Source organism: Marmota flaviventris, chromosome 13 (genome assembly GCF_047511675.1).
Source record: "Marmota flaviventris isolate mMarFla1 chromosome 13, mMarFla1.hap1, whole genome shotgun sequence".
NCBI classification, from domain to species: Eukaryota; Metazoa; Chordata; class Mammalia; order Rodentia; family Sciuridae; genus Marmota; species Marmota flaviventris.
Genome location: NC_092510.1, coordinates 11,487,964 through 11,513,110, shown reverse-complemented (window position 1 = coordinate 11,513,110; position 25,147 = coordinate 11,487,964).

The window sequence follows — 25,147 nt, the reverse complement described above, 5'->3', positions numbered from 1 at the left end:
CGAACACCTCTACCCTGGCTGTGTAAGTATATGAGCTCTCCCTGACACTCAGGTGGGAGGGCGTCTCCATCCTGTAGGGGCGAGTCTCCTGTGCCCCGACTGTGGAGTTATTCTAGATCTCACCAACAGCCAGGTGGGAGGGGTCTGCCACTTTTAGTGGTGAGTCACATCTACTTTGGCTGGTGCCTTGTAAGAGTTCCTGGGATAACCAGGTGTGAGGGGTCTCCTAGGTGCAGGGGTGAGTCCTCTCTACCCTGTCTGTGGCAGTATACGAGCTGTCCCCCATACCCAGATGAGAGGGTCTCCCGCCTGAAGGGCGAGTACACTCTATCCTGGCTGTGCCAGGATACAAGTTCCCCCCGGACACCCAGGTGAAAGTGATCTCCCGCCTGGGGAAGGCAGTCCCTGCTACCCGGCTGCAGTTGTATAGGAGCCCCACACACATGCACCGAGGTGGTAGGGGTCTCCCGCCTGGAGGGGTGAGTCCCCTATACCCTGGCTAAGGCGGAATACAAGCTTTCCCTGACACCAATGTGGGAGAGGTCTCTTGCCTCGAGGAGCAAGTCCCCTCTACCCTCGTTTCAGAGGTATAAAAGCTACTGGTGATACCCTGGTGGGAGAGGTCTCAGGCCTGGCGGGGTGAGTCTCCTTTACCATGGCTGCAGGCTGTAATCGAGCTCCCCTGACACCCAAGTGAGAGGGATCTTCCGCCTAGTGCGAATCATCCCTGGCTGCAGGGGTATAAGAGCTCCTCCTGACACCCAAGTGGAAGGGGTGTCCCGCCTGAAGGGGCGAGTCTATTCTACCATGGCTGCGGTGGTAATTGAGCAACTCCAACAGCTGGGTGAGAAAGGGTCTCCCTCCTGGAGCGGCGAGTCCCCTCTACCCTTGCTGCAGCGGAATAAATGGTCCCCCAGACATCAATATAGGAAGGGTCCCCAGCCTAGGGGGGCAAGTCCCTTCTAACCTGTCTAAGGTGGTATACATGCTCCCTGTTACACTCAGGTGGCAGGGGACTCCTGCATGGAGGGGTGAGTCCCCACTACCCTGGCTCCAGCAATACAGGAGCCCCTCCCTTCCAATACACCCAGGTGCGAGAGGTCACCCGCCTGGAGGGGCAAGTCCCCTCTAACCTACCTATGGGGGTGTAGGAGCCCCCTTGGACACGCAGGTGGGAGGGGTCTCCCAAACAGAGAGGCAAATCCCCTCTACCCTGGCTGCTGTGTTATATGAGCTCACCCTGACCCTGAGGGGTCTTCCGCCTGGTGGAGCAAGTACCTTCTGCCCTAGTTTTGATGGTATTAGTGCTCCCCCCGACAACAAGGTGAGAGTCATCAGCCGCCTGTTGGGGCAATTCCTTTCTACCCTGGCTAAGGTTCAATATAAGCTCCCCAGGACACCCAGGTGGGAAGAGGTCCTGCCTGGATGGGCAAGTCTCCACTATCTTGGCTGTGGTGATGTAGGTGCTCCCCCCACACCCAGGTTAGAGGGTTCTCTTGACTGTAGGGGCCAGTCCCCTCTACCCTGGCAGTATTGAAGCTTCCCCTGACACCTAGGTGGGAGGGGTCTCCCGCCTGGAAGGACGAGTCCCCTCTACTTTGGCTGGTGCCCTATACGGGCTCCCTGGAAACCCACGTGGGTGGAGTCTTCTGCCTGCAGGGGTGAACCCCTCTACCCTGGCTGTGGCAGTATAGGTGCTCCCCCAGACACCCTGGGGGGAAGGGTCTCCCATCTTTAGTGGCAAATTTCATCTATCCTGGCTGCAGATGTATTCAAGCTCCCTCTGTCAAACAGGTGGGAGGGGTCTCCCGACTGGAGGAGCGAGTCCCTGCTACCTTGGCTGCAAAAGTATATGAGCCCACCACCCACACACCCATGTTGAAGGGGTCTCCTGCCTGGAGGAATGAGTTGCCTTTACCATGGCTGCTGGGGTATACCAGCTCCCATGACACCCAGGTGGGAGGGATACCCCTCCTGGAGGGGCGAGTCCACTCTCCCTAAGGCTGGTGGCATACAAGCTCCACTTGACACCCACATGGGAGGGGCCTTCCACCTGGAGGGATGAGTCCCCTCTACCCTAGCGGCAGCAGTACACAAGCTCCTCCAAACAACCTAGTGGGAGGTGTCTCCCACCTAGAGTGATGAGTCCTCTCTACCCTGGGTGCTGCGGTGTATAAACTCCCCCAGACACCCAGGTGGGAAGGCTTCCCGTATAGAGGGGCTAGTCCACACTTTTCTGGCTGAGGCGGTATAGGAGCACTCCCAGCACTCATGTTAGAAGAGACTCTTGACTGGAGGGGCGAGTCTCCTATATCCTGGCTGCAGAGGTACTCAAGCTTCTCCCAACACCCAGGTGGGAGGGGTCTCCCACCTGGAGGGGAAAGTCCCCTCTCACCTGGCTGCAGCAGTATATGAGCTCCACCAACAACCAAGTGGGAGAGGGGGCTCCGTCCTGGTGTTAGACGTCCCCTCTACACTGGCTGCGGTGGTATACAAGCTCCCCCAGACATCCAGGTAAGAGGGGTATCCCGCATGGAGGGGAAAGTCCTTTCTACCCTGGCTAATGCAGTATACAAGCTCCCCTCACCCCCAGAAACCCAGGTTGGAGGGATCTCTCGACTGGAAGGGCGAGCCCCTCTACTTTTGCTGGTGTCCTATCCAATCTCCCTGGACACCCAGGTGGGAGGGGTCTCCAACCTCTGCCCTGATTTTGATGGTATAGAGACTTCCCCCGACACCTTGGTGGGAGGGGTCTCCCAACTGGAGGGGCGAGTCCCCTTTACTCTGGCTCTGGAAGTATAGGAGCTCCACAGACACCCAGGTGGGAGGAATATCTCCCCTAGAGGGGCGAATCCCTGCTACCCTTCTGCTGAGGTATAAGAGCCTCCCTTCCCTGACACCCAATTGGGAGGGGTCTCCCACCTAGAGTGGTGAGTCCCTTCTACACTGGATATTGCCGTGTAGGAACTCCCCTGACACCAAGGTTAGTGGTCTCTTGACTGGAGGGTCGAGTCCCCACAACACTGGCTGTGGTGGTATAGGAGGTCCCCCTGAACACCTAGTCAGGAGGGGTTTCCTGCCTGGAAGGGCGACTCCCCTCAACCCTAGCTGCAGTGGTATAGGAGCTCCCCTGCCCCCTGAACACCCAGGTGGGTGGAGTCTCCCGTCTGAAACAGCTAGTCCTGTGTATTATGGAAGAGGAGGTATAAAAGCTAACCCAGACAACAAGGTAGGAGGGGTGTGCCGCCTGGTGGGGCAATTCTCCTCTACTTTGTCTGGTGCCATATAAGAGCTTCCAGGACACCCATGTTGGAAGGGTCTCCCGCCTGCAGGGGCAAGTCCCCTCACACTGGCTATGACAGTATGTGAGCTCCCACTGACACCCAGGTGGGAGGGGTCTCCTGCCTTGAGGAGCTAGCCTCCTCTACTTTGGGTGAAGGCATATAAGTGCTTCCTGGACACCCTGATGGGAGGGCTCTCCCTGGCTGTGGCAATATTTGAGCTCCCCCTCAGACAACCAGGTGGGAGAGGTCTCCCACCTGGAGCAACAAGTCCCCTGTACCCTGGTTTTGGCGGTATACAAGCTTCCCCAGACTCCCAGCTGGGAAGGGTCTCCCGCATAGAGGGGAAATTCCCTTCTACCCTGGCTAAGGCAATTATAAACTTCCCCCTGACACACAGGTGGAAGGGGTCTCCCCCCTGAAAGGGGGTGTCCCCTCTACTTTTGCTGGTTTCCTATAAGAGCTCCCTGGACATCCAGGTGGGAGGGTTCTCCTGCCTGCAGGGACAAACTCCTCTACACTAGCTGTAGCACTATAGGAGTTCCCACCGACAGCCTGGTGAAAGGGGCCTCCCCCCTTTAGGGGTGTGTCCCCTCTACCTGGCTGCAGCATTATTCAAGCTCCCCCCACAACCAGGTCGGAATGGTCTCTGACTGCATGGGCTGTATACAAGCTCGCCCTACCCCAGAGCACAGGTAAGAGGGGTCTTTCGCCTGCTTGGGCGAGTCCCCTCTACCCTGGCTGCACAGTATAGGAGCTTCACCCACACCTAGGTTAGACGGTTCTCTTGACTGGAGGGGCGAGACCCCTTTACCCTGGCTGCAGTAGTATTAGAGCTTCCCCTTGTTTTCCCTGGCTGCGGACACATAGAAGCTTCCCCAACACCCAGGTAAGAGGGGTATCTCCCCTGGAGTGGCAAGTACCTGCTACCCTACCTGTGGCGGTACAGGAGTCCCACCACCCAACACCCAGGTAGGAGGGGTCTTCCACCTAGAGGGCCTAGTACCCTGTATCTGGGCTGTGGTGGTACACAAGTTCCCGCTGATTCTCAGGTGGGATGGGTCTTCTGCCAGGTTTGGCAAGTAACCTCTACCATGGCTGCTGGGATATATGAGCTCCCATGACACCCAGGTGGGAGGGGTCCCCCCCCTTGAAGGGTGAGTCCCCTCTACCATGGCTGCAGAGGTACAAGATCTCCACCCACCACCCATGGGAAAGGGGTCTTCTGCATGGAGGGGCAAGAATGCTCTACCCTGGCTGGAGCAGTATAAAAGCTTCCCCTGACAACCAGGTGGGAGGGGTCTCCCACCTTCAGTGGTGAGTCCCCTTTACCCTGGCTGTGGCTGTGTATGAGCTCCTCCAGACACCCAGGTGGGAGGTGTCTCCCTCATGGAGGGGTGAGTCACCTCTCTTCTGGCTGAGGGGGTATAGGACCTCGCCCCTACACCCATGTTAGAGGGGTCTCTTGATTGGAGGGGCAAGTACCCTTTATCATGGCTGTGGAAGGATTCAAGCTTTCCCTGACACCAAGGTTTGAGGGGCCTCCCACCTGGAGGGGCAAGTCCCCTTGCCCCTGGCTGTGGCAGGATACAAGCTCCGCTGATACCCAGGTGAGAAGGATCTCCAGCCTGGAGCAATAAGTCCTCTCTACCCTGGCTGCAGCAGTATACAAGCTACCCCAGACACCCAGGTGGGAGGGGGTCTCCTGCATGGAGGGGCAAGTCCCCTCTACCCTGGCTAAGTCTGTATACAAGCTCGCCCTACCGAAAGGCACAGGTGAGATGTATCTTTCGTCTGCATGGGCGAATCCCCATTATCAGGGCTGTGCAGTATAGGAACTTCCCCCATACCCAGATTACATGGTTCTCTTGATTGGAGGGGCGAGTCCCCTCTACCATGGATGCAATAGTATTGCAGCTTCCCCTGACACCCAGGTGGGAGGAGTCTCCCACCTGGAAGTGGGAGGGGGTCTCCCACCTGGAAGGACGAGTCCACTCTACTTTGGTTGGTGCCCTATAAGGGCTCCCTGAACACCCAGGTGAAAGGGGTCTTCGGCCTGCAGGGGCAAACCCTTCTACCATGGCTGTCAAAATATAGGAGCTCCCCAGACACCCTGGTTGGAGGGGTCTTTCCCTGGAGGTGAGAGTCCCTGCTGTCCTTGCTCCAGCAGTATAGGAGCCCCCCCCTCCCAACACACACACACAAAGGTGGGAGGGTTCTCCAGCTTGGAGATTAGATTTGCCTCTATCATGGTTGCTGGGGTTTATGAGAGCCCATGACTCCCAGGTGGGAGGGATCCCCTGCCTGGAGGGGCAAGTTCCCTCTACCTTGGCATTGGAGGTATATGAGCTCCACATGACACCCATGTGAAAGAGGTCTTCCACCTGGAGGGGGGGGGGAGTATGCTCTACCCTGGCTGTAGCAGTATACAAGCTTTCCCTGACACGCAGGTGGGAGAGGTCTCCTGCCTTCTGTGGTGAGTCCCCTATACCATGGATGCAGTGGTGTATGATCTCCAGACTTGCAGGAGGGGCAGGGTCTTTCCTCTGGAGGGGAGAGTCCCTGCTAACCTGTCTGCCATAGTATAAAAGACCCCTCTGTCATCCAGGTGGGAGAGATCTCCCGCCTAGACTTGTGAGTCCTCTCTACCCTGGCTGGGGTGGTATAGGAGCTCCCCCCTACAACCAGGTAGGTTTCTCAACTGGATGGGCGAGTCACTTCTACCTTGGTTGCAGCGGTATAGGAGCTCCCCGCGCCTTAATCAGGTGGGAAGGTATCCTGCCTGGAGGGGCTAGTTTCCTCTACCCTGGCCTTGAAGATATAAGAACTCCTGTTGACACTCAGGTGGGATGGGTATCCCACCTGGAAGGGCGAGTCCCCAGGACCCTGGCTTCAGCAGTATAGGACCTTCCCAGGACACCCAGGTGGAAGGGGTCTCCTGCCTGGATGGGAGAGTCCCCTCTACCATGGCTTTGTCAGTATAAGAGCTCCCACTGACACCCAGATGGGAAAGGTCTCCCGACTGGAGGGGCGAGTCCCCTCTACCCTGGCTATGGGGCTATATGAGCTCCCCAGGATACCCAGGTTGGAGGGGTCTCCTGCCTAGAGGGGCAAGTCCCCTCTCTCTTGGCTGCAGCTGTATATGAGCACCCTCTGACACCCAGGTGGGAGGGGTATCTTGAGTGGAGAATCCTGTCCCCTCTACCCTGTTTTGGCCAAATTCAAGCTACCCCTAACACCCAGGTGGGACAGGTCTCCCACATGGAGGGGCACATTCCCACTACCCTTGCTGCTGCAGTGGGATACGAGTTGGCCCCCAATACTCAGGTGGGAGGGTCTCTTGCCTGAAGGGGCGAGTCCCCTCAACTCTGGCTGTGAGGGTATAAGAGCCCCCACTTACCACCAGGAGGGAGGGTCTCTCGCCCTGAGGGGCGAGTTGTTGCTACCCCAGCTGCTGCTGTATATGAAACCCTCCTCGCAAGACACCCATGTGGGATGGGTCTTCTGCCTGGAGGGGCGAGTCCTCTCTAGCCTGGCTAAGGAGATACAGGAGTTACCCCCATTATAAGGTGGAAGGTGTCTGTTGCCTAGGGGTAAGAGTCACCTCTACCCTAGCTTCAGGGGTATATGAGCTCCACCTGACACCCAAGTGGGAGAGGTTTTCCACCTGGAGGGGCCTGTCCCCTCTACCCTGTCTAAGGTCCCATAGGAGTTTTCCCCATTCCCAGGTGGGAGGTGACTCTCAACTGCTATGCAACCTGGCTTCTGGGTTATATGTGCTCCACCTGACACCCAGGTGGGAGGGGATTTCCGCCTGGAGGCGCAATTCCACTGTACCCTGCCTGCAGCAGTATACCATCTCCACCTGACACCCACGTGTGAGGGGTCTTTTGCCCAGAGGGTCGAATCACCTGTAATCTGGCTGCAGTGGTGTACAGTTCCCCCAGACACCTAGGTGGGAGGGGTCTCCCGCAAAAAGCAGCAAGTGCCCTATATCCTGGCTGCTGTGGTATAGGAGATTCCCTAACACTGAGGTTTGAGGAGTCTCCAGCCTGGTGAGGAGAGTGCCTTATACATTTTTTGCAGCAGTATAGGAGCTCACCAGGACATCCAGGTGGAAGGGGTCTCCCACCTGGAGGGGAGACTACCCTCTAACCTGACTGTGGTGGTGTATGAGCTCCCACAGACACCCAGGTAAGACTGGGTCACCCAGCTGGAGGGGCGAGTTCTGTCTATCCTGCCTGTGGTAGCATATGTGCTTCCTTGACACCCAGGTGGGAGGGGTCATCCGACTGGAGGGGAAAGTTGCCTTTACCCTGTCTGGCACCCAAGGGGGAGGGGTCACCAGCCTAGAGGGGCGAGTCCCCTCCACCCTGGCTCTGGAGATATAGGAGCTCCCCCACACACTCAGGGGGAGGGGTTTCTTGCCTTGAGTGGCGAGTCCCCTCTACAATGGTTGCAGCGGGATAAGAGCTCCCCCTGACAACCAGGTGAAAGGGGTTTCCTGCCTGGAGGGGCGAGTCCCTGCTACCCTGGCTAAGGCAGAATACATGCTCACCCTGGCTCCAAGATGGAAGGGGTCTCTTGCCTGGAGAGCATGTCCACTCTACCTGGATGCTGCAGTATATGAGTTTCTCCTGACACCAAGGTGGGAGGGGTCTTCCACCTGGAGGGGCCAGTCGGCTCTTCCCTGGCTGCTGCTATATATGTGCCCAGGCAGAATCCCAAGTGGGAGGGGTCTCCAGCAAAAAGGGACAAGTCCCCTTTATCCTGTCAATGTTGGTATAGGAGCTCCCCCACACCATACCCATGTGGGAGGGGTCTCCAATATGGAGGTCAAGTCCCCTCTACCCTAGCTTCTGTACTACATGAGCTCTCCATGACACCCTGGTGGGAGGGGTCTCCTGCCTGGAGGGGCAAAACCCTCTCCCCTAGCTCCTGTGGTATATGAATTCCCCTGACATTCAGGTGGGAGGAGACTTTTGCCTGGATGGGTGAGTCCCCTCTACCATGGCTAAGGTATTATACAACCTCCTGGTGACACCCAGGTGGGAGGGGTCTCCTGCCTGGAAGGGTGAGTCCCAACTACCCTGGCTACAGTGGTATATGAGCTATCCCACCCACATCCGGTGGGCCAGGTCTCCCGCCTGGAAAGGCAAGTCCCCTCTTCCCTGGCTGGGGCAGTATACTAGCTCCCCCTGACACCCAGGCGAGAGGGGTCTCCTGACTGGAGTGGTGAGTTTCCCTTACCCTTCTTGTGGAGGTATAGGAGTTCCCCTGGACGCCCAAGTGGAAGGGTCTCCTTCCTGGAGGAGTGCATCCCCTCTACCCTGGCTGTGGCAGTATAAGAGCTCCCTTTGACATCCATTTGGGAGGGGTATCCCACCTGGATGGGTGAATCCCTGTACCCTGACTGTGGCAGTGTAAGAGTTCCCCCAACACCCAGGTAGAAAGAGTCTCCATCCTAGAGCAGTGAATCCCCTCTAAGCTATCTGTGGAGGAATACAAGCTTCCTCAGACACCCAAGTGGGAGTGGTCTCTGGCCTGGAGGGGCAAGTCCCAGTCTACCCTGGCTTTGGTGGTATAAAAGATCACCCCAGCACCCAGGTGGAAGGGGTCTCCACCTGGAGGGGCGAGTCCCCTCTACTTTGGCTGGTGCCACATAAGAGCTCCCAGGACACTGATGTGGGAGGCGTCTCCAGACTGCAAGGGCGAGGCCCCTCTATGCTGACTACAGAGGTATAGGAGATTCCCCAGACACTCAGATGGGAGGGTTCTCCTGACTGGAAGGGCAACTCCCCTCTAACATGGCTGCAGCAGTATAGGAGATCCCCTGACACTCAGGTGAGAGGGACTCTCACCTGGAGGGGCGAGTCCCTGCTACCCTGACTGCAGTGATATATGAGCTCCCCCCACACCCAGGTGGGAGGGGTCTCCCTTCTGAAGGGGCAAGTCGCATCTACCCTGGCTAAGTTGGTATACAAGCTCCCTGAGACACCCATGTGGAAGGGATTTCCCGCCTGGAGAGGTGAGTCCTATCTACCCTGGCAGCTGCAGTAGAGGAGCTCTCCTGATACCCAGGTGGTAGGGGTCTCTTACCTCGAAGGGCAAGTCCCTGCCACCCTGGCTGCAGTTGTATAGGAGCCCCACCACAACACCCAGGTGGCAGGGGTCTCCAGCATGGCAGGGAGAGTCCCCTCTACCCTGGCTGCCGTGGTAAATGAGCTCCCCTCCATATCCAGGTAGGAGGGGTCTTTGCTTGGAGAGGCGACTCCCCTCTAACCTGTCTGCAGAGGTATACAAGACCCCCAGACACCCAGGTGGGAGGGGTCTCCCTCCGGGTGGCAAGAATACCATCTACCCTGGTTGGGGCAGTGTACTAGCTCTCTGACACTCAGTTGGGAGGCATCTCCTGCCTGGAGGGGCGAGTTCCCTCTACCCTGCCTGAGGAGGTATAGGAGTTCCCCCAGAAACCCAGGAGGTAGGGGTCTTCTGCCTCGAGGGGTGAGTTTCCTCGACCCTGTATGTGGAGGTATGTGAATTCCCTCAGACATCCAGGTGAAAGAGGTCTCGTGCCTGGAGAATTGAGTTCCTGTTACCCTGGCTGCAGCTGTATAGGAGCCACCCCCTACAAACCCAGGTTGGAGGGATGTCTTGCCTGGAGGGGCAAGTCCCCTCTACACTGGCTGAGGCAGAATACAAGCTAGCCTGGACCCCAAGGTGGGAGGGGACTCTTGACTCGAGGATCCAGTTGCTAACACCCAGGAGCCTGCTCTACACAGGCTGCAGAGGTATAAGAGCTCCCACAAACAACCATGTCTCTTTTCATTCACCCAGGCCCAGGTGCTAGCACTTGGCTCTCCATTACTGGGCCCAGATCCATTCTTGAGCCCCTGGCCGCCCTTCTTTAGGACCCTGTCCCTGTCCCTTGGTTTCAGGCCTCTTTTACCAGTCCCCTCCTGTGACTCCCTGCTATTCCCCTTATGCTGAGGTAACCTGGCACTGCCCAGACACTCTGTTCCCCCTGCTTCTTTTTAGCCTGGGCTCCACAAATGGGTCCTGGCTGCCCACCAACCCCACCCCTAACTCTGCACCACAGGTATCACCTCACAGTGGACACTTTTGCCCCTCCTTTGGTCCAGGTCTCTCTCTGAGGATCTATTCACCTGGGGCAGAGGAGCAGAATTGGCTGGCCTCTACACCCTGAATGCTCCCAGTGGGAAAAACAGCCCTGCTACTTGCCTGTATAACCTTTGCTGCTTGAACTTTGATGCCTGGTACTTAACATGTAACATGCTCCAACCCAGCCCTGAGAGATCCCCACCCTTCTCTCCAATGCCCTGTCACCTTGCATGCTGCCCCTACCCCTACCCAGCCTTTCCTAAACTTGGTCTATTGCGCTCCACTCTCAGGGTCTGGCTGCTTGCTTGAGCCCCTGACTGCTTTTCTCATGTCCTTTAGAGTAGCATGGAGTATCTTTGTGTTGGGTCTTAGCTGGGGGCCTCTTGCTTGTGCCCTCCAGCGGGCTTCCCTGGGTAACCCTTGAACTTTACTCTGTCTTCTGGTCCTCATGCTACCCCTTCATCGCCTTCCCCACATGAATTTCCCTGGAACTTGTGGTTTCCTTCTCTTTGGGTCTCTCATCCATGATTGGTCGGGTGAGTCCCTTTATTGGACTGCTGGATTGTGTCCTGGGTCTCGCCCTCTGAGCACCCACCAGAACCCCCCACCATGCCCTCCTGTCGCCTTCCTCCTGTCCCCCTTTCTAGCCAGGACTCTTTTGGCAGGTCCCTGGACCTGGATTCTAATCTGAGACAGGGCCCCTTATGGGAAACAGAGCCCTGCCCCTTGCCTGGACCCCATGATCTTTTGGTGCTTGATCCTGCACCCAGAACCCTGACACTTGGCAGTGGCCCTGGGCCTGTACCTACCTGCCCCTGTTGGATCCCCTGCCTTCCCACCCAAGTCTTTTCCAGTGTTCTGAGCCCCCTGCTCCACCCCCAGCCCTCAGCTCTTCATTCTCTGTCCTTGCTCCTTGCTTGAACCTCTGATGGCCCTTGTTTCCCAGATCGTGCCTGGGCATTGACTGTGGGCTCCTTGCTTGGGATGCTTCCTGCTCTCCTTGGTGTTTCTTCACTGCAGTCCACTAGTGCCGCCTGCCTGCCCAGCCCTGCCCTTCCCTGTTCTCCCCTGGCTTGGGCCCTCCTCTAGGTCCTAACCTGGCCTCCTTGAAGGGGTCTAGGCCCTACCCCACCAGGACCTGTCCTCTGGCACTTTCCATTGTGTGCTTCTTGCCGTCCTTTCATTCCTGTCCCTGCCAAGTCCCCTTTCCTGATGCCTTTCCCAGAATTTACACCCACACCAGGAGAGTGGACCTGGACTATTGGCCCTCCTAGCTCCCTAAGGGAAAAAGTAGCCCTTCCCCTTGCCTGGATCCTTTGATCTCCTTCAGCCTTGGTCCTGCTACCCAACCCTGACACCTATGCGTGGACCTGGGCCTTGAGCCTTCCTCCCTGTGCACTATCAGCTCCCCTCTCTCCTCTCTCTACCCTTGCCAGCCCTGCTCTGGTACAGGTGCCTCCCTGAGGATCTACTTACCTGGGGCACAGGAGTGGAATTGGATGGCCTCTGTGCCCTGAAGATTCCTATGGGAAACAGAACCCAGCCCCTTGCCTGGGCCCCTTTGGCTGCCTGAACCCTGACACCTGGCAGTAGACTTGAGACTTTTGCAGACCTTACTCTGCTCGATCCCCTCCCTTCCCTCCCCTGTCCTCTCCCCTTGCATGCTGCTCCTACCCCAACCCAGACCTCCAAAACACTGACCCTTTGCACTCTACTCTTCAGGCCTGTTTCCGCGCCTGGGCCCCTGACTCTGTTCGTTCATCATGTGGGGTAATGTCACATGGCTTTACATGGCATCTCTTCATGTGGGGTCAGACGTGGAGTCTCCCTTGTTTTGCCACCTACCTCTTTCCCCTCAGTGCCCTTTGCACCACCCACCCACCAGCTGTCTCCTCATCCTCACATCGCCTTCCTCCCCTTCCCTGCTTTCCCCTTGTGACGTCCCTTGCTTCTTGGGTCTCTCATCATGTTGGGTCAAGTCAATACCTTGCCTGTACTCCTTGCTTGGTTCCTGGCTCTGGCCCCTCTTAATTCTCAGTATGACCTCGTGTGGAGCCCTCCCCTCACCTTCCTCCTTGCTCCCTTAACTTGCCAGCCAACTAGCCCAGTCCCTGGCCCTGGATTCTCATCTGTGCCAGTGTGCCTTATAGGCAACAGATCACTGCCCCTGCCCTGGGGCCTTTGCTCTCCCTGGACCCTTGGTCCTGCTGCCAGAACCCTGAAACCTGGCAGTGGCCCTGGGCTTGGAGCCTGCCTCCACCCTGCTGGATCCCCTGCCTTCTCTCCCCAACTGTTTCCACTTACCTGAGAGCCCTGACTCAGCCATTGGCTCTTCATTCCCTGGCCTGGCTCCTCACTTGAGCCTCTGATGGGCCTTCTTGCTCAGTGTTTCCCTGGTTTTGGTGTGCAGGCCCGTCTTTAGGGCTGCTTCCCCGTTCCCCTTGTATTCCCTGTATTGCAGTACCTTTCTGCAGTCCCAACTTACCTGCCCCGCCCTTCCCTGCTCTCCACTGACCTGAGCCCTCCTCTAGGTCCCTAACATGGGCTCTGTGCTTGTATTCTGGCCCACATTCCACCCATACCAGTCCTCTGGCCTTTCAGACTGTGCCTTCCTTTGGCCCTCCTGTCCTCCCTGTTACTGCCAGGCCCATTTTCCTGATCTCTTTCCTATGATATTCACCCATGCCAGGAGACTGGACCAGGCCTCTTGGCCCTTCAGGCTCCATTTTGTTAAATATAGCCTTTCCACTTGCATAGGCCATTTGGCCTCCCTCAGTCTGGGCCCTGCTCCTGGACACTGATAACTTGCAGTGGGCCTGGGCCTTGAGCCTCTCTCTTTGAGCCACCAGCTCCCTGCCTTCCCTCCCTCCCCTCACCAGCCTTGTTCATTTTCATGCACCTCTGGCTCAGACCCTTGCACTCCATTCCTGGTCCTGGCTCTTTACTTGAGCCCCTGGTTGCCCTTCTCTAGGACCCTGCTTATGTACTTTAATTTCTGGCCACTTACTTGGGGCCCTGATATGCATCCCCTCGGTTTTTCTTCTGTTCTGGTATCCTGACACTGCCTGGACTCTTCCCTTCACTGCTTCTGCCTAGACTGGGCTCCTTGATTAGGTCCTTCCTCCCTTCGATTTCCTCCAAGTCAGGATGAAAGGCATTTTCTCACAGTCCCACCCCCCCTTTGGCCCTCCTTTGCTTCTGGTCCCTCTCGGAGGATCTACTAACCCAGGGCAGGCTACAGTCCTATATGTCCTGAAATCTCCCTATGGAAACACAGCCCTGCCCCTCACCTGATCCCTCTCACTGCCAGAAACCTGACACCGGGCAGTAGAAGTGTGCTTTGTGCCAGACATGCCCTGTGCAATTTCCTCCCTTTCCTTATCTGCCCTCGTGCTTTCAATGTTTCTACAACCCCAACCCAGCCCTCCCTGACACTGAACCTTCAAGTGAGCCCCTGATCATGTGCCCGAGTTGCATGGTATCCTTTGGCTTTGCCTGGTGTCATTCCGTTTTGGGCCCCCTAGTGTTTTTCTTGCTTTGCCCTTGCTTCCAGCTGACTCCTGCTTCTCATGTTGCCCCTGTCTTCTCATCCCCTTGTGTTTTAACTGGGCACACCCAGGAGCCTCCTCCTATTTGGGTCCCTCACATTTGGTTGGTCGGTTGAGAAACTTGCCTTGGCTCCTTGCTTGGGTCCTGACTCTGGGCCTTCTCCACACCTACCACAACTTCTTACGGTGCCATCCTATTGATCTCTTCTTGGGCCCTGTTTCTTGCCAGGCCCCCTTTGCCTATTCAATGGCCCTGGATTCTCATATGGGCCATGGCACCTTATGGAACCAGAGCCAAGCCCCTCATCTGGACCCCTTGCTCTCCTTTGGTTCTTGGTCCTTAAAACGGAATTTGGACACCTGGGCCTTGAGCCTGACTGTTGCCTCTCGGATCCCCTGCCTTCCCTCCCTGGCCCAGTATACATTCCTTAGTTGCCTGCACCAGCCTTGGCCCTTTGCTCTCACTTCTCTGGCCTGGCTCCTCCCTGGAGCCTGTGGTGTCCCTTCTTGCTCTCAGCATTGCTGGGCTTTGATTTTGTGTCCCTCGCTTGGGCTGATTTTCTGTTTCCCTTGGCTTTCCTTGCGTTCAGAACTCTAGTGCTGTCCACCTGCCCAGTCCTGCCCTTCCCTGATCTGCTCTAGCATGGGACCAAATCTAGGTCTCTAGCCTGGTTTGCTGGATGAGGTCCTGGCCCCCAACCCAACAACACACATCCTCTGGCCTATTCTGCTGTGCCCTTTTTGGACCTCCTGTTGTCCCTGTCCCTGCCGCAATCCTTTTCCTAATCCCTTCACTAGGATGCACACCAGGGCAGGGGACTTGACCTGGCCTTTTGGCCCTTCAAGCTCCCTTTGGAAAAATCTAGCCCTGACCCTTGAAGGGGTCCTGGCTCCCCACTGAACCTGCCCCCATTTCCAGATGCAAGGTATCCCTTCACAATGACCTCCTTTTGCCCTCCTTTTGTCCTGGTCTCTCTGTGAGGTTCTACTCACATGGGGCAGAGGAGTGGAATTGGCTGGCCTCTGGGCCCTGAAGGCTCCCTATGGGAAACCCAGCCCTGCCCCTCACCTGGGCCCCCTTCACCTTCCAAACCTTGATACCTGACAGTGGATTTGGGCCTTCCTTTGACCTTGCCCTGTGCGATCATCCCCCTTCCCTTCCCTACCATCTAACCTTGCCTGATGCCCCTACCTCAACTGACTCTTTCATTCAAGTTGAAAAACTCTCCTGACGACAGGTTGCCCATGGCTCTGGCCCTATTTGGGTCTCACAGATTGCACCCCAATGGTGACGAACCAGCAATGCTCTCTGTATTTGCCCGTGGCGGTCGCTCATTTTGGGTATGCCCACTTGATCCTCCATCTGCTCTGGAGCTTCGAGGAAGCTCTTTTTGGCCCGTTTTTTTTTTTTTTTTTCTCACTCTCTCTCCCTCTCTCTCTCTTTCTCTTTCTCTGACTCCCATCTTGCCCTTCCAGCATGGGAAATTCCTCATCCCTTCTGGCTGATTCTCCCTTGGAGTGCCTGTTAGATAATTTGAAATCCCTGAGCCTGGTCCCTCATATTAAACCTAAAATACTTATAAAATTTTCTACCCAGGTCTGGCCTACATACCCACTAGAAAACCAAAAGGGTTTGGCCCATGAGTGGGTCTCTGGATCCCAATTTACTCCAAGATATTTTTAATTATTGTAAGTGATCAAAGAAGTGTAACTAGATTCCCTATGTGGAGGCTTTTCTGTTGCTTTGATCTCATCCAAATCTCTGCAACCAATGCAAGCCTCAAAAGCTAGTACTTGCTCTCTAACCTCCTTACTTCTCTTCTCCATTCTCTGCCTCCACACCTTCTTCTCCTCCTTCCTCTTCTCTGCTCTCTGCCTTCACTTTTGACCCAGCTGATGAACGGCCTATATACTGCTCTCCCCCGCCCTCAGCCCCTCTTTCCACACTTTCACTTCCTTTCACTTCCCCGTCATATATATCTGTGGCTTCTTCTGTGGACACTACTCCTCCTCTTCCTTCCAACACTTCTGCACAAATTCCTCCCACTTCTGTTCCTTCTGTCCCAGTCCCTCCACCTCAGTTTAGTCCACCCGCCACAGCCACCCACTCATACACTAATACAGCATCTAACCCACAAGTCACCACATCTCATCACCTAACTCAAACTTCACATGTTGTGGCCCCCTTTCAAGAGGTCACTGGGCCAGATGGGATTTTGAGGGTTTATATTTCTTTTTCTGTGCTTGATCTTTCTCATGTAGAAAAAATTGTGATCTTATACTGCAAACTCTGTCTCTTATATTAAAGTGTTTCAATACTTAACTCAAGCCTATAGCCTCACCTTTCATGATCTCTATATGATTCTGTCCAATACTCTCCTCCGTGAGGAAAGAAGAGTCTGGGACCAGGCTAGGGCCTATACAGACCAGGTTCAAAGACTAACTCAGACCATCCCCTAGGGGCCCAAGTAGTTTCAGACCAAGACCCCCATTGGGATTACAATGACTCCCAAGACTTGGGATGTAGGGACCACCTTATTATCTGTCTGATAGCTGGCCTAAAGGCAGCAGCACAAAAGGCTATTAACTTTAATAAAACTCCAGGAAGTCATCTAGTAGAAGAATAAAAACCCCTCAGCCTTCATAGACCAACTAACAAAGGCTGTCCTTCAGTACACTAATTTGGACCCTGAATCCCCAGATGGGAGGCAACTTCTTATGACCTATTTTTTCTCACAAAGCTACCCTGACATCCTGGAAAAGTTAAAAAAGTTAGAGAGGGGACACTTGACTCCTCAGACCAATGTGTTGGCCATGGCCTTCATGGTCTATCACAACAGAGATGAAAGAACAAAACACCAAAAATGCCAGATGTTGGCACAGGTGTTATAGGGCTCTGTCCAACCTATGGAAAGGGGGAGACAACAACCCCCACAACGAGGACCCCCTGGGCTCAGCTTTAAGTGTGGTAATGAAGGACATTGGGCTAAGGCCTGCCCTAACCCCAGGGCACCACCCAGACTGTGCCTCAGATGTCCTGGCCACTGGAGATCATACTGCCCCAATTCCTGGAGAGGAGCTGAGGTCAGTCACCCACCCAGTGACTTGTTGGGCCTGGCAGCTGAGGATTGATGGGGCCCTGGGTCTTCTGTCCCAACCTATTCAATCACCAAGCAGGAACCCAGGTTGGTTATCCAAGTGGATGGGTGCCCCATAAACTTTTTGGTAGACACCAGGGCCACATTCTCAGTTCTAAGAGAGTTTTGGGGAAATACCTGTCCCTCTGAATCTCCTATTGTCAGGGTAGGAGGTAAAACCATCATCCTATGCAGAACTCCTCCCCTCACTTGCTCCTTATCTGAATTCTCCTTTTCACACAATTTTTTGGTTATGCCTCAATGTTGTCCCCTTGCTGGGAAGGAATATATTATCCATCTTGAAGGCCCCCATAACCTTACCCTTATTATCCTCCCCTACTTATATCCTTATCATGGCTTTACCCCCTGATAAAGAAGAGACATTGTGGAGACCACAATGACCACCAGAACACACATTTTCCCCTCCCCTGTAAAATAGTAAATCCAATTGTATGGGACACTGAAACACTCTCCTCTGAAAATTTCTCTCCCAAGGAAGTGCATCTTAAGACCCTAACCACTTCCTGAACCAGGCCCAATACCTGCTGCCAACTGCCAGTCTTAAGGGACTAAAGCCAATCATTCAGAGCTTATTAAGAAAGGGGTTCCTCCATCCCACACACTCTCCATTCAATACCCCAATTTTAGCAGTAAAAAAGCCTAATGGAACTCAACATTTGGGGAAGGACTTAAGGTTAATACATCTTTCAACCAGGCCTATACATCCCCTGGTTCCAAACCATTATACCATTCTTTCCTCCATTCCGGCAACCTCGATCTCTTTTTCAGTTATTGATCTTAAAGATGCCTTCTTTTCTATTCCACTATCTGTCTCTTTCCAATACATATTAGCCTTCTCCTGGACTAATCCAGAAGCTAGACATTCCTGACAGTTAACCTGGACTGTTCTGCTCCGTGGGTTTTGAGACAGCCCACATATTTTTGGACAAGTCCTTGCTGGAGATCTTGAGGAATTTTTCCCTCTATGCCCTGACTCAACCCTCCTACAATATGTTGATGACCTCCTTGTCTGTAGTGCCTCATTAAAAACCTCAAATTCTGACACAGCCAGCCTCCTGAATTTTCTAGCTCACTGAGGATATAGGGTCTCTCTGCAAAAGGTGCAACCCTCTCTCTGTGAGGTTTTTGACTTAGGGGTCCACATTTCCCCAGGGAAGAAATCTATCACAACTGATATAAAAGGCCTTATTGAAATCCTTCCAGTACTAAAAACTAAAGAAAAGATTCTCTCATTCCTGGATCTGGAAGGCTTTTTTAGGGCATGGATACCAAATTACTCATTACTTGTCAGACTATCATATGATCTAGGAAAGGGGAACAAGCATGATCCCTTGTTTCTTTCAGCTCCCTCCAGAACCCACCAGAAGGCCCTCTTACAAGCACCAGCTATATACCTGCCAGATATTAATAGGCCTTTTACTCTCTATGTCCATGAAAACAAAGGGTAAGTCTTGGGGGTACTGGGAAAAATGTATGGAACCATCTTCACTCTGGTAGCATACGTCTCAAAACAGTTAGATCCAACTGTCCGGGGATGGGCTCCTTGTCTCCACGCCCTAGGAACATCTGATGTTTTATTAAAAGAATTGCAAAATCTTACCTTTGGAGCCCAAATCAGTGTCACCTTTACTCATTACATCAAAGACTTGCTACCATACAAAGTACTGCAAAACCTCCCTCCCTGTTGAATTCTCTCTCTCTTGGTTTCTTTCCTCTTTGACTCCTCTGTGTCCTTCCAAACCTGTGCCCCTCTCAACACGGCAACTCTGTCACCCATTCAGGCTCAAGGTCATACACAGTCCCCAATATATAAATGCAGGGAAATTCTAAAAACTTCCTTCCATGCCAAACTAATATCAATGAGGGACCTCTAGACCAACCTGATTACACCTGGTTCACCGATGTCAGCTCCTTTATATATGAGGGGATCAGAAAAGCTGGATATGCCATAGTGCCCCTATCATGAGTAATAGAAGCCAATATCCTGCCTGCAAATACCACCAACCAACAGGCTGAGCTGGTAGCTGCAACTGGAGCCTGTGAATTGGCAGCAGGGAAAAATCTTACGCTTTGTACTGATTCCAAATATGTTTTCCACATTGTCTTATCTCATACAGCAATTTGGAAAGAGAGAGGTCTCCTGAACTCAAAGGGCACCTCTATAACCAATTCCACATATATCACCCAACTACTACTAGCCTCCTAGCTTCCTAAAAACCTTGGAGTTGTCCATTGCAAATCAAACCAAAATGACTCCTCTCCCATCACAAAGGGAAATTCAAAAGTAAATCAGGCAGCCAGGTCAGCCGCCCTTTCAGAGCACACCAGATCTCTCATTGACATGTGTTCTCCATCATTAACCAATCATGGAGACCCGCCAAAACATGCCCTATTTAATTATCTCAACTCCATTTTCTACAGCAACCCACAGACTCTCAGAGCATTTCTCCACTCTTTCTTTACTCTGACTTCCCAAGATAAAGAAGCAATACATCAAATAACAGCCTCATGCCAGATATGAAAAAGAGTGAATCCCAGTACATCTTTAAAACCAAGAACCTTCTCTTATCATCAGGCTAGGGGCCATATTCCTGGGGCAGATTGGTAAATCGACTTTACCAACATGCCCAGAGTAAAAAACTTCAAATACATACTAGTTTTTATAGACACATTCTCGGGTTGGGTAGAGGCCTTTCCCCCTTCAAATAAGCAGGCTACCACGGATGCTGACATCCTCCTAATAAAAGTAATTCCTCAGTTTGGGATGCCCACTTCAATTCAATCTGACAACAGGCCTGAGTTTGTCTCTCAAGTAACCCAGAATGTGGCAAAGACATTGTCCACCCCATGGCACTTTCAATGTCCCTAACACCCCCAAGCCTCAGGTAAGGTTGAGTGAGCCAACTGCACAATGAAAGATATCATAACAAAATTATCTTTAGAGACTCATTTAGATTGGGTTAAACTCCTCACTCTTGCCCTTCTATGCCTGAGGGCTTTATCAAAAAAGCCATCCTTTGCCTCCCCCTTTGAGTTAATGTATGGTCATCACCTTCTGCCCCCAAGATTCTCACCAGAGAGCCTTGGCCCCTCCCTGACAAATATGTTCTTCCCCTCCTCTTCCTTATATGCTCTGAGCTATGGAAGTAACAAGTTTGTTGCTTCTGGATCCAGAGAACTCAGCTGCATCCTTTCTGCTCAAACCAGGAGAATGGGTCTACTGTTTTTTTTTTTCCCTAGGGGAATGATCCCCCCTAACCCCAAAATGGGAAGGGCCATTACAGGTATTTCTGTGTACACCCAATGCTGCAAACTTCAACTGGAAGGAAAGAAACTAACCCCCTGGATTCATATTTCTAGGTTAAAACCAGCAGCAAGGCCTCCAGAGGACAATCCCACCACAGCTCCCAACCTTGCAAGACCCCCACAATCACCCAGATTTACCTGTGAGATAGCCCCAGATAACCCTCTCAAGCTCCGTTTTTCACAGTCATGCACTACCCTCCATTCCATTCCAAAGAAGAAAATTCATAATGGGCCTCCCAATGGGATCTAGCAACCCACAGCAACAGTACACCCACAACCTTTTTAGACTTACATCGACTCCCCTTATACCTGCCAACTCTCTTTCAAAGTGTAGTACAGGGAAGGTTAAACCCTGTAGCACAAACTGTAGCCAAACTCCTCCTAAGAAGAGTTTTTAATTCTTTAATGAAACCCCTCCAAAGACTGTTACCACAGTGATCCCCAGGCCTGTGAATACAATAACAATAGATAATGGGTGGCCATTTGGAAAAACCCAGGCTTGGCTCCTCCCACACCATGCCCACGTGGCTGGACATTCAATAGGAAGAATTGCTGGAAGAGGACAATTGATATACCCAATTGGATGCCTGATTTGGTTAAGGTAAAATAGTCAAAGAACCTCTTTTCTCTCTTAAACTTGTCAATATCTCTCTCAATCTGTTAGAGGCTACTAATAATACAAACGATGAACAGGGATGTTCTCTGTGTTTGCAGGCTAGAACTGGATCCCCAAAACTAATAGCATACCAGATAAATAGTTCTCAGGCTGCACTAAAGGAGGCCTCTTCAACCCAAGACACCACAGCCAAACCCTCAGGTGTCCTTCTCTACCAGGCTGTTCCATTTTGTTCTCAGTCATCAGGAAACCTACCAGTAGGAGATTTATCTGAGAAGCAATGTCAACAAAAAAAAACTCTCTACAAAAAGATAGTAAGACCCACTGCCCACCAGTCTCTGAAGCATCACTCTTATGTGGGTTGACTGTACACCACTGTCTGCCCCCTGATTGGGCAGGCACATATACTCCTGATATATTGTTTCCCCTATGTAGACATAATTCCAGGAGATACAGAAATACCAATCCCACTCATGACACACATAAGACCCACAAATAGGTGATCTAATTCATACTTCTCTGTGCTACTTTAGGAATTACAGCAGGTTTGGTGACGGGTAGAGCAGGTTTTGCTACCTCCCTCACATACTATGATCAATTGTCCAAATTATTCATAGATGACCTCCAACAGGTGACTGAGTCCATACTTACGCTCCAAAATTATTTAGATTCCCGAGTGGCAGTAGTCCTACAAAACCGCTGAGGCTTAGATATACTCACAGCCAAGAAAGGAGGCCTCTGCCTGTTCTTACAGGAAGAAGGTTGTTTTTATGTTAATCAGTCAGGGATAGTGAAAGATAAGATTAAACAACTACAGGAACAACTAGAAAAAAGAAAGCAGCAATTGGCACAACAATCCTATTGGGACCTCTTCACAAACTCCTTCAGCCACTGGATAATCCCGATAATGGGACCTCTAGTTGGGGTCTTTTTATTCTGTGCCTTCCTTACTTGCATTTTAAAATTCCTTCAAGGACAAATAAATAAAATCTCTAACCAAACTTTCAATCAGCTCCTCCTCAGGTATGACCAGCTACTTACCAATGAGCTGGATGACACAAACATCCACTCATCCCAAGAAACCTCCACCAAGTGCTGAAAAATGAAGTTTCCGAATGACAACTCCACCAAAGTGCCATCTCTACCTCACCATGCCAAAAAAAAACCAAGCCCTTGGTTTTCAACTTTATATGTTCTAATCTGCCTTCTCCTGGGCATAGGCCTTTTCTACCAGCCCTACAGACTGGATGACATGCCAAAAATTAATGATGTTTCTTTTTATAGCCGCAGAGCACATTCATGGACTTCTCCCAGAGGGAATCCATGACTTCAGTGCATGAATATGGGACCTCCTGGCCCTTCTTCTCCAACCAACTGACCTCCCTCCCTCCCTCTAAGCAATGCTCCTACTCAGCAGGAAGTAGCCAGATCGAATACAATGCCCCCAAACCAAATCAAAAAAGGGAGGAATGTTGGTAAAGATGGCGCCTGCAGTGCTTGTCTTCTGGAAGCTCAGGTCCTTGACACACTGAATGGCACACGAACGATCACCTCCAATCCCTGTGAATGGCGAGAACTTTGAATGGCACACCTCCAATTCCTAAAGTGGCCCGAACTCTCAGCCAATGAAGAAGTAACAGCCCACTTGCCTTGCTCCTCCTTATCCTGTATTAAGCCCATAAATATCAACACCGTTTTCATGCTCTCTCTCTCTCTTACTCTCCCCCTATCCCCTCTATCTCTTCTCTCTCCTCTCCCTACTCTCTCTCTTCTCCTCTCCTCTTCTCTCTCTTCTCTCTTCTCTCTTCTCTCTTCTCTCTTCTCTCTTCTCTCTTCTCCTCTCCTCTCCTCTCCTCTCCTCTCCTCTCCTCTCCTCTTCTTCTCTTCTCTTCTCTTCTCTTCTCTTCTCTTCTCTTCTCTTCTCTTCTCTTCTCTTCTCTTCTCTTTCTCTCTCTCTCTCTCTCTCTCTCTCTCTCTCTCTCTCTCTCTCTCTCTCTCTCTCTCTCTCTCTCTCTCTCTCTCTCTCCCCTTCTCTTCTGTGACTGGCCACTATGGTCCTGCTAATAAAATGTTGGACAGGTAAATGGTTGTTTTGGTTTGTTGAGTTTATGGAGCTTTTCCACTGTTCCTACACTTAGAAACTACTGTGTGGTCCAATAATTGTCCTCCAACAAACAGCTTGCAAACCCAGAGACCCCATTAGAATTTGGCTATAAAAATTCTTTCCTGCCAGGCCCCACCTCTCTTGCTAGCTCTGTCTCCCTCTCTTGCTTTCACTCTCACTTGCTCTCTCTTTCTTCTGTTGTTCTCTCTCTCTTTATCTATCTCTGTCTCTTTTTCTCCTCTTTGGCACTGCTACAATAAAGCATTGGTCACTCTGAGTGTTACTGAATTCAACCAAGCCACCTCCTTTCACCCCTGACACTCTGGTGGGTGGGGTCTCCTGCTAGGAGTGGCAATACTTTCTACCCTGGGTATGGTGGTATATGAGCTCCCACTGACAGCCAAGTTGGAGGCCTGGATGGGCGGGTCTCCTCTACGCTGGCTAAGATGGTATACATGTTCCCTTAGATAACAAGGTAGGAGGAGTATTCTGCCAGGAAGGGAGAGTCCCCACTACCCTGGCTGCAGCAGTATGCTAGCTAACATACCTCACCCAGGTGGGAGGTCCTCCTGTCTGAAGAGCCAAGTCCCCTCAATCCTGGCTGCGGGGGTATAAGAGCACCCACCTATCCCCAGGATGGAGGGGTCTCCCGCCTGGAGGGGCAAGTCACTGCTTCCCCAGCTGCAGCTACATAAGAACAGCCCCCCCCCCTTGCCAGACACCCAGGTGGGAGGGGTGTCCCATCTGAAGGGGCGTGTCCCCTCTACCCAACCTAAGGCTGGGTAGGAGTTACCCCCATTCCAAGGTGGGACGTGTCTCTCGCCTGGGTGTGCAAGTCACCTCTACCATGGCTGCGGGGTTATATGAGCTCCACCTGACCTCAGGGTGTGATGGGTCTACCGCCTGGAGGGGCAAGTCCCATCTACCCTGAAATGGCAGTATAGGAATTACTCCCCTTCTCAGTTGAGTGGTATTTCACCTGGAGGTGCGAGTTGAGTCTACCTGGCTACTGGGGTATATGAGCTCCACATCACACTCAGGAGAGAGGGGTCTTCTGCCTGGAGCGGTGAGTTCATTCTATCCTGGCTGCAGTGGTTAAGGAGCTTCCCCAGATACCCAGTTGAGAGGGGTCTCCCACCTAGAGGCGTGGCTCCCTTCTACATGGACTGAGTGGTGTACTGCTCACCCAGACGCCCACGTGGGAGGGGTCTTCTGCTTGGAAGTGCAAGTGCCCTCTATTCTGGCTGCTTTGCTATTCAACATTCCCCCCCTTAACCATATGGGAGAGGTCTCCCCCCTGAAAATGTGAGTCCCCACTAATTTAGCTTTTGCCGTATAAGAGGGCCCAGTACACCCAGTTGGGAGGGGTCTTCCACTTGCAGGGGCGAGTTCCCTCTACCCTAGCTGTGGCACTATAGGAGCTTCCCCTGAGACCCAGGTGGGAGGAGCCTCCCACCTGCAGGGGCGAGTCCCCTCTACACTGGCTGCTGCAGTAATCAAGCTCCCCCAGACACCCAGGTGGAAAGCATCTCCCGATTGGAGGGGCGAGTCCCCTTTATCCTTATTGTAGAAGTATACGAGCTCACCCTGACACCCAGGTGTGAGGCGTCTGCCGCCTAGAGGTGCGAGTCCCCTCTACTTTGGCTTTAGCAATATAGGAGCACCCCAGGACACCTAGGTGAAAAATATCTTAAGCTGGAGGGGCAAGTCCCCTCTAACATGGCTGCAGCAGTGTAAGAGTTCCTCTTGAAGCCCAGGTTGGAGGGGTCCCTCACCTCGAGGGGCAAGTCCCCTATACCCTGGCTGCTGCGGTATAGGAGTTCCCCTGACATACAGCTGGGAAGGGTCTCCTGACTGGAGCAGTGAGTTTCCTCTACCATGGCTGTGGAGGTATACAATCTCCCCCAGACACCCAGGTAGAAGGGGTCTCCCACCTGAAGGGGTGAGTCCCCACTACCCTGGATGTGGCAGTAAAGTATGTCCCCCACTCACACTCTGGTGGGAGGGGTGCC